The 10619-nt window shown below is 46.7% G+C and overlaps 1 long non-coding RNA gene across 2 annotated transcripts; it reads left to right on the plus strand.

Annotated features, from left to right (window-relative positions):
• Nucleotides 1-9341: 9341 nt before the first annotated feature.
• On the plus strand, nt 9342-10500 carry LOC121978049. Of its 2 annotated transcripts, none has more exons than XR_006111120.1 (4): nt 9342-9858; nt 9939-10035; nt 10119-10242; nt 10326-10500. It is a non-coding gene; the product is annotated as an uncharacterized LOC121978049 (long non-coding RNA). The 2 variants fall into 2 exon arrangements; XR_006111121.1 differs by having other exon boundaries at nt 9949-10035.
• The last annotated feature ends 119 nt before the right edge of the window (nt 10501-10619 follow it).

Raw genomic sequence — 10619 nt, forward strand, 5'->3', positions numbered from 1 at the left:
CAGCTTGGGAAATTCTGTGTAATTCGTGTGTCGACTGCATCAAGACATCATGATTTCGTTGGAGGCATTGAATCGCCTTCTCTTCTCTTCTTCCAGATCGAGGCGATAAAAGTCGTGGCTTCCGATCGGGTCGGATGGATCTGGACTTCCTCCTTTTCATCATAAATTAAAGCAGGAGGTTTCTTATGGCGTGTACCTCAATCCGGGCGCCGAGCGGCGCAAGATTCCGCTCGGATCATCTCTATATAGCACCGCCGAGCTGCTAGCTGATCTCCCCGCACTTCTCCTACTTTGTCCTCCACGGGAACTTTATCTTCCGGTGGAAGGTTGAGACAACCGCCGGAATTCGCCGACGCTAGCTAAAACGACGTTATAGGACGAGGGAGAGTCGACCACCACGAAGTTTATTGTCCTTGTCCTTCCGAGCGGCTCTTCTCCCAATGAGGTGGCTAGCTGGATTGTCCGACCATCAACTTCTGTCTGTAAACCCAGAGAGCGGGTCGCCATGGGCGCACTGGCTCGATCTATTTGCAAATGCTTCAACGCTTCTTGAATATGATGTCGACCGAGCTCCCGTGTCAACAAATGCGGTGAATGGTGTAATTCTATTACCGCTTTAATGAGCAACATCACGGGGCACTTCTACCCTTCTAAATCTCCTGCCCGAAGTACTTCCGTCCATCGCCTGCTTGGCTATACCGATCAAGGTGGATCTCGCACCGAACGCCCGCCTTTCCGGGTTTTGGCTGAGTTCTCCGCTGCCCTCCAAAGAATAACGCCGATCTCGCCCGAAGTATTGCCTGCTTTCTCCTCCCGAGCGGACGGCCGAGACCGTTCTGGACGCCCGACGATTCTCCTGCCTTGGGATCGTGCCGACGCGGCTCAGGTGATGTCGCCGCTTCTGCGGGTCCGCCACCATAGGTCCTTTGTCTGGCCGATGGAGGAGACCGCTGCTCGCTCTCCCGGCATGGGATTAGTCACGAGGGAAGACTGACAATCCTCAGACGCGTGATCCGATCGTGGAAGGAGTGCAATGTAGGGTCCACTTCTTCATTATGAGCGGCATACCACTTCTTGTACGCGATCCGACGTGAGGATCGAATCGCCGCCCTGGCCTCCGGGGTGGTCACGAGCGGTGTCGCTTCCGCCGATGAACAGGCGCGCTTGATTTTCCTTTTTCCGAAGCGGCCGCGCTTCTTCCACATTTATATATTCGTTGGCCCGACGCAACATGTGATCATAATCTCGGCGGCTTTGACGAGCGATCGAAGAAGTCACCATCTACCGTGCCTTGTGTGAAGGCGTCATCATCGCCTCCACGTGGCCGCTGGATGTCCATCGCCACTTGGTCAATCGCTGGATGAAGCCCGGGCGATTCCTTCGATTCGCCACGGCGAACAGCCGACACTTGTCTTCCGATAACGCCGACCGCTAGCAAAGTGGTGGAGGAAGGCCGCTCGAATCCTCAAGCTTGTGATAGATCCGTTTTAACCTCCTAACCACCGCTGAGCGTGATCCCGAGAGTGGTAAGAAAGACGCGATTTCACCCATCGGTATCATGGAGCGTGGTCAGGTTGTCAAACTTACCCGACGGTCATCCCGGTCCGTTGTTCCATTGTACTCGCTTATCGCCGGAGGCACGTAGTGCTCGGGTAGAGGGTCTCAGAATAGCCTCCGAGAATTGCGATTGGTCCGCCGGAGATGAATCACCGTGAGCTTTCCCTTTCTCTATCTCGCCTGGCATTTCGTCAAGAAGAGTCTCTATCTCCGAAATGGGTCCGCTTGGGTGCGAAATAAGGTCGGAACGCGACGGTATCAAGGTGCTCACCGACCACCGACGCAGATGTTGTTATTGCTACTGTCGCCGCTCGCTTTTTGTTCAACAATTTTGCCCTTATCTCGACCAGAGGCCCAACTCTTCGCGAGAGTGCCACATCGTATCCTTCCACCTCGCCCATCTGCTCGCCGATGCAGAGCTGCTCCACGCGCCCAAATCGATCCCGTCTCGAACTAGAGTCAACCGACGTGGGACGTGGCCGATCTCGAGTGCCCAACTCGCAATGTAACCGAGCCGAGGGGTGTCCCGGCGACGGCCCTCCGACGCTCAAGTCAGGCGAGGAAATAGCAAAGAAGTGGCTTCAGAGATCCAGACGCGCGTACCTCCGGTGAAGAAATGGAGGCCTTATATAGAACTATCGAAAGAGCCCAGGCACGTCAATCGAAGCAGTCATCTGCTTTAGACCATACCCAAGTATGGGCCTGTCAGAAGAGCATATATGAGACCATACTGCTACTGTATCCACCTCTCCCTGATGTGACGGCGGGATCTTCCATCGTGCAATCTCGTGTATGGCCTTATCATCAGACGTGCCTTCTCTGACATCACATATCTCGAGACAAGCGCATAGGCCGCTCGACTACCGTTATACCCTCGCCCTTATCTTAGCCGAGCGGACCACCCGCTCGGCCCTTAGGTCCCAGCCGAGCGGACTCCTGCTCGGCCCTTAGATCCTCCTGCCTTGGCGTCAGAAACCCAAGCCCATGGATGGGTTATCTATAGCTCCGCTCGGACCATTATCCGTTGGGCCAGCCCTCCATTCTTACCGCCGGATCACATAGTATTTTATAACTACAAGCAATGAACATGTTTGTCTTTGGTATGTTACTGTTTGATATCCATGAGATTTACTCGATCCGCTGCTATATCACGATTAATCGACAAACTTTATTACCACGAGTATCTTAGTTTCTGGAATAAGTGACATACCATGTTTTATCGAGGTTAGGACTAGGTTCCGACTTCGCTCTACCACGTGTATCGAGATTATCCGATACTTAGGTTTTACGCCATGACCGCTCAGCACTTCATTTCATATCATACGATTGTACCTAGACCTGATTGATATGCATATTGTACATACATGTATGGAAGGAGATATGCTTAGGATCTAAGTCGCTATACCATGTAGGACCCGTACGTCCTAGATCCGGATCGACCATCGATATCGCTGGTACCCATATTACGATATACGGATTTTTCTATACCGATCGTGATATTCCATACTTATTATGCTCTGTGACATAGGTTTTTTTCGATATTTTATCCGACCCGTACTCTAGATTTTGTATGCGACCATCGCTTTACGCACTCCATTTCAGAGTATATACGGATACGTACGTTGATCGCTACATGATAATGACACGATCACGATCAGATGTCAGGCGATCGGCTCACCCACTACGGTCGAGCCCATCGCGCCATACGCATCGCACACACCCCACTCACGCGGTTTAGTGGTATATCAGTGTGTGTGTAGCAGCTAATTGTCGCTTCTGGTCATACGACCCCAGGTAGCCAGCCTGGCCTGCTCTGTCAGTCTCACCGGCATTTAGTGTAAGCAACAGAAAGCAGACGGTGGACTCGCTTGTCTGGTCAAAGTGACTGTGGTAGCGGCAGAGATACCTCCCGTCATCGCGTACATGAGAGCATCGAGCTCCCCCATTGCGATTTGGGGTCACAGATGGGAGTACTGACAAAGATCCCGCCCACCCTGGCCACCATCGTGAGCATGACTGCGAGTGCACGGTCACAATTTCACCCACCCACCGGCCTCGCCATTCATGGTGTGAGGATCGACCGCGCTGTGGGTGACCAAGACGCATCATTAGATCATACGATCGATGTATTTATATTATCAGTGATCGTGTTTCACGACGTCACGATTTCGGGACGATACTCGACCGCATACGTGATTATCGACACTTCTGCCTGACGACCCTTTGTCCGGATAGAGTTCCCGTGAGTACAGCCTTCCTCGGCCACCTTTCGCCAGATATTCCCTATATATACGATTGGAAGTTATATTCCATGTTTGTCATTGCTAGATATATCTTACTACTCACGTCCATCGGTATTCACGAGTTGTTGAACTCACCCCGCCGACACTATCTTTTCGTGTACCAGTTATTTATGGTGTCGCTGAGCATCCTGCTCCGTCCCACGCCACATCGTAGACTTATCGCTTCACGATGTTTTGTTTGTTTTACGATCGCTTGTTTAGCCAGATCCGCTTTTATTTTCGAGTGTCATGTCATATGTGGCATTTCAGATTGTTGTTGTCAGGTAATTTCAAATTCTACCAGCGCTTTTACGCTCGTTAGTATTGGGTTTCGCCATTTCGTTGTGTTGTTTTGTTCACCAGAGTCGAATGATATATATATAACCGCACAGTATATTCCAAATTACTGTCGATGTATATGTCTGTAGAATGATCTCGGATCACCCAGATAGAGGTGTCACTAAATTCTTCGGACAAAGACTCCTCTGGGGCGTGACAATTTAGTGGTATCAGAGCAGGTATACGATACTTGCTATATGTTTTGGATTTTCGAGATGTATCTGATACCAATTTATTTGGTATCAGAGATCGACTTACGAGTCTTATTCTCCTTGTGTTTCGGATTTCGTGTTTTGGTCTTCTCGATGTGACTTTTTGGATTTTGGGACCTGGCAGCGGCAGGACATCTCCAAGCTGTAGGAGGTATGTTGGTATATGTTATCCTATTTTTTTTGTTAGTATATGACCTGTTCACTGTTACCGTTTATGACATGTATTAGTATTCTTTATTAGTACCTGTCTAGTTGATATAGCATATATTTTGTGTGTTAGGTAAACCACTGATCTTGATTGACCTTAATAGAGATTAAGGATTATAGGCTTTGGTGATTTTACATATCATACCCTTAGTAGCTTTAGTTTCTGTTACAATTAGTTGGTAAGAAGATTGAGGCACATACCAGCCTCTACTATTATTAGCTGGGTAGTGGATAGTATCTATATCTTTATGTTGACCTAGCCAGTAGTATACCATGTTATCTTAGTTAATTTCATCAGTAAATTTTGGGTTACTCTTGTTAGATCGGTCAATAGAAAACTGATTTACACATGTTAATTTGGGTAGTCATATATTGATATACCTTAGTTGCTTGTGGAGGATTAAGGTATTCTTGATTAGTTAGTAGATGACTTATTTAGTTTTGTTGGTTTGATCAGTAGAGGACAGTCATATTCTATTTTAGAGGTTCGAATCGTTGGGGTATTTGTGCTTAGTATGGTATTTAGAGCACATTTGAGTACATGTTTTGTACTGACTTGGAAAAGATTGAATTGACAGTATACCATTGTCGATTTGGGTCAGTCTATAGAGGATCGATGTATCCTATTCCATGTGGACTTTAATTTTTGACTGTATGTACCTAATGGGATAATTTAGAAGGTGACCCTACCGTTTCAAAATGTCAGGTGGATTGGGTCAAATATGTTGATTATCCCTAACTTTGTTTCGTGTACATATGATTGTAATGAGTTGTAGGAGTTCTCTGATGGTTAGTTCATTTGCAGGAAGTGTGAGTATTCACATCTAGATATGGTTATTGCATGTTCCTTGTGGATTATAGCTTTTTAGTTAGCTGTACGTGTCTGATTGACATATTGGAGGTATCTTATTGATTTAAATCTGTGTAGTGGTATGTGCACATGGGTGTGAATGTCATGTTGGAAGTATCTTGTCGACTACATCGGTGTTGTGATATGTACATATGTGTTTGGTGTGATATCTGAGGTATCTTGTTGATTATGTGTGATTTGTGAATGCACCTGGGTTTTAGTATGCCTTATTGGAAGTATATGTTGATTATACTCTTGGCATATGTGTATATTTGTCATGTGAGTGTTGTTTGAGGAGTATTGTTGATTATTTCTATCTTGATATGTGCACACGAGTTCGGTATGCATTGTTGGAGGTATCACGGTGATTTATACCTATGATGTGAGTATTTTTGGTGGGTACTAATCGGAGGATTATGTCGATCATACATATGTTGTGTGTGCATGTGTGTCAGATGTATGGTTGGTAGCATCATGATGATTCTACCTATGTTAAATGTAGAATATTAAATGTCTACATTATGATATTGGTTGTTTTACCCTGTCAACTAATTCTCCCATTAGTGGGTGACCGACCCACTAGGAGGATGATAAAGTTGACTATGGATTTGATTTGCTTATTGGGTGGTTATACCCTAGGCTAACCACATTGATCTGTGGTAGAGAGATCTTGTGCAGTCTCTAGCTAGATAGTTAGGTGCTTGGGCACTTATGTATTGTTGTGGTAGAGCGTAGCTCCCACATGTTATGGATCGTTTGTGGTAGAGCGTAGCTTCCACATATTCTGGATTCCCACATATTTAGGGATTGTTTTGTAGTGGAGCGTTGCTCCTACATATTGCGGATTGTTTGTAGCGGAGCATTGCTCCCATATTTATTGTGGATACATATTTTAGATTATTTGTGGTGGAGCGTTGCTCCCACATATGGAGGATTTCTTGTGGTAGAGCGTTGCTCCCACATATGTGGTATTTCGTGTGATAGAGCATTGCTCTCACACTGGAGGTTCTATTCTTTGGTGATTATATATCGTTGGTGATTAGATCTGTTTATTGTTTGGGATCTTATTGTTAGGAATGTCTGTGATACGGACATTATGTGTCTTGGTTTTACCATTAGTGCTTGCGGTGCCCTAGATGTTATCATGGACTCGATGATTTGGGTATCCCTAGAATGTTTGGATCGGTTTCCATTGTCTTTGTTGACGATGTTGTGATTTATTTCGGATCCGCGGTGAGTCACGTACACCACCTTTGCTTAGATCTAGAGATGTTTCGACGAGAACATCTATATGCGAAGTTCAGTAGTGCGTTTTGGGATTGTCTTCTGTGAGATTTTTGGGACACATGGTGACCAGTAGGAGTATACCGTGGTTCCACAGGAGATCGAGGTTGTTACCGTTGGGACTAGACGGAGTCTGTAGAAGAGGCTCGCAACTTCCTTTGTTTGGCTTGATATTTCTGGAGATACGTTGAGGGTTTCTCACGGATTGCTATGCTACTTACACGCCTGACCAGGAAAGGCGTGAAGTTCACTTGGACTGAGGATTGCAAGACCAGCTTCTAGGAGCTGAAGCGGAGACTAGTGTCGGCTCCGATTTTGGTTTTAGCTTCTGGAGAGGACGGATATGTCCTCTACACCGACGCATCTATTCAGGGTTTGAGCGCTGTTCTGATGCAGCACGATAGAGTAGTCTCCTATGCTTCTCGTCGGTTGAAGGAGCATGAGAAGAACTACCCTGTACATGATCTGGAGCTAATCGCCATTATTTTTGCCATGAAGATTTGACGACATTATTTATATGACGTTACATTTGAGATTCTCACTGACCATAAGAGTCTCAAATATCTGTTTACTTAGAAGGAACTTAATCTCCGACAGAGGAGATGGATGGAGTTCCTGAAGGATTATGATTGTACCATTAGCTATCACTCGGGGAGAGCTAATATGGTTGCCGATACATTTAGCCGGAAGTCCAGAGGGACTTTAGTTTGTCACCGAGTTGTGGTCACAGATTTGATTCAGGGTTTCTCCGAGTTAGGCCTTGAGGAGCAGGGACGGACAGAGCAGGGTATTCTGGTTACCATGGTTGCTCAATCGTCGATCAGGATGAGGATTCAGGAGGCCCAGATCAGCGATCAGTATTTACGGTCCATTGGCAGCCAGATATCTTCCGAGAAATAGACCGAGTTCAAACGAGATGAGGAGGGTATTGTATGCTTCCGAGGCAGATTATGCGTACCTCAGTCTCACCTGGTCTTGCAGGAGCTACTTCAGGACGCTCATCGCTCTCAATTTGCGATCCATCCTGGTGGGACCCGCATGTGTGAAGATTTGATGCGTCCTACTGGTGGAACGACATGGAGAAAGACATCACGGAATTCGTAGCTAGATGTCTTGTCTGTTAGCAGGTGAAGACTGAGCACCAGAGACCTGCAGGATTACTTCAGCGGATTCCTATTCCCGAGTGGAAATGGGAACATATCACCATGGACTTTATGGTGGTTTGTCTAGGACACGACGAGGCCATGACGCGATTTAGGTAATCGTTGTTAGATTAACCAAATCGGCGCACTTCTGAGCGATCCGGAAGACTGATTTCCTGGATCGACTGGTAGATCTGTATTGCCGGGAGATCATCAGATTACATGGTGTTTCTTTGAGTATTATTTTGGATAGAGGCACTCGTTTTATGTCTCATTTTTGACAGAGTCTGCAGCAGGCCTTGGACACTCAGCTCTAATTCAGTATAGCTTTTCATCTGCAGACAGATGGACAGTCAGAGCGGACCATTTAGACTCTAGAGGATTTGCTGAGATCTTGTGTATTGGATTTTGGAGGCAGTTGGGAGGACCATTTACCATTGGTAGAGTTTGCCTACAACAACAACTTTCATTCGGTTGTCCAGATGACACCGTTTGAAGCGTTGTATGATAGGTCTTGTCGGACACCCACCCTCTGGAATGAGGTTGGGGAGACCCAGCTGTTGGGACCTCATAGAGCTCAGCAGGAGGTAGAGTTGGTTCGTACTATCATACGGAGGATGTCTGAGGCACAGGACTGCCAGAAGAGTTAAAATAACTGGAGTCGGAGACTCTTAGAGTTCTCCATTTTACGACCATGTTTTTCCGCGAGTTTCACCCACGAAAGGGGTGAAGAGATTTGGCCTCAGAGGTAAGCTAGCTCCGCGATACATTGGCCCTTTCCAGATCCTGGAGAGGATTGGAGCAGTAGCTTACCGGCTGGCACTACTACCGTCCCTGGCAAGCGTACATGACGTATTCCACGTATCTATGTTGAGAAGATACATACCCGACCCGACACATGTGCTGACAGATGTCTCAGTTCCCGTACAGCCAGACGTGACCTACGAGGAGATTCCGGTACGGATTCTGGACCGGAACAAACGTCAGTTGCGGAATAAGACTATCCGACTGGTTAACGTCGGATGGCAGCATCATTCGGACGAGCATGCTACTTGGGAGCTCGAGGATACGATCCGAGTTCGATACCCCCATCTTTTCACTTGAGGTATGTGATTTAATTTACCGTTCAGCATTTATACTTTCTATCTGTTGTTATAACTTGCTGATGGTAGATAACGAAATTTGGGGACCAAATTTTTATTAGTGGAGGAGAATGTAAAATACCGAAAAAATGGTAATTAATGATAAGGGAATTTTCTGAAATTTTTAGAAATTTTCTGAGAATTTTTCGGAGCTCGTATGACTCAGGTTACGGGGATAAAAATGGGGCCCAAAAAAGCCTGTTTAGGCTACCCCATTTTAGCAAGGAAAAGTTTTATTTTTTTTCCTATTTCTTTTTTTTTCTTCTTCTTATTTTTCTCTCCCCACGTGACCTAGCCCGAGCCGACGCCGATTGCCCTCTTCTCCCGCGCCTACTCTTTTCTTCCCTGCCGACGCTGTGCCCTAACCGCAAGCAGCGATTTCTTCTCCCCTCTTCTCATCTTCTTCCTCACCGAGCCTTCTTCTGATCTCATTGTCTCCTTTGCCCGAAGCCAGGCCGCCGGCGACGAGAGTCGCCCTTTCCTCTCTTTTGATCCGCGCGCCGATCACCGACCACTGGAATCCAACGACACCGCCGTTCCGACGCCACTGATCGCAGGTTGCCGCTGTCCATGAGCCCTCGTCCTGGCCGATCAAGCCGACTCTCCTTTCCTCTGCCCTAGCGACGGCAGACGCCCGTCCCTCTACCGACCTCACACCACGACACTGGTTGCTGATCACCAGGTGCTGCCGCGCCACCGATGGGCCTAGTAGTGCCCTAGTTATCCACTACCGCAGCCACTTAGCCTCACGGTGCCGCCTCTCCTCTACCTCTGCCAGTTTCCCGATCGTTTCTGATCACTTCCCCTGGCTGACGACGTGAGCACGAGGTTCTGATCTTGGAGGTAAGGGAGGCTATATTGATGTTAAATTGTAGTGGTGATAGAATATCTTGTTGATTTCTTGATCTTTTTGATCCGGATAGTGAATTGTAGGGTGTTACTTGGGTTTCCAGCAGCTACCCAGTTCTGACAGCCACTCCATTCAGTGGCTACTGGTTCCTGCAACGACTGTGAATCTAGGTAAGATGTAGGGTAGCAGTTAAACCATGGAGTCTATATGTTGATCTATCTTGGTTTGATTTGGGTGGTTTTCTGGGAAACAGGGACTGTGGTTTGATTCCGACCAGCAAGCATGTGGAAGGATTTGTTGTGGTTACAACCATGAGTTTCCAGCAGCATACCGTTGCAGCTCTTTAATTTTGGATCAACAGCAATTCATCTGTTGAGGTGAGTTTTTGTACTGAGGATTAGGGTTTCAGCAAATCTTTTGCTGTATGATTGGAGTTTTGGATTGTTTCTTGGAGGGATAGGTTTGTGTGTGCTCTTGGAGCTTATGGACAGAGAGTCATAGGACTCTGATTTGAGATGAGCATCTCAACGTTGGATTTGACTGGATTGGATCTACAGTTAAAGGCGGGTACCTCTTGACTTATCTTTTATGATATTGTCTTTGGATATGCATAGTATTTTATAACTACAAGCAATGAACATGTTTGTCTTTGGTATGTCACTATTTGATATCTATAGCATGTTAGGTTTATCGCCTGTGACGTATCCGTGCTTATATCATGTGATTAATTGCCATGAGTACTGTAATACCATGA

Source organism: Zingiber officinale, chromosome 4B (genome assembly GCF_018446385.1).
Source record: "Zingiber officinale cultivar Zhangliang chromosome 4B, Zo_v1.1, whole genome shotgun sequence".
Taxonomy (NCBI): Eukaryota; Viridiplantae; Streptophyta; class Magnoliopsida; order Zingiberales; family Zingiberaceae; genus Zingiber; species Zingiber officinale.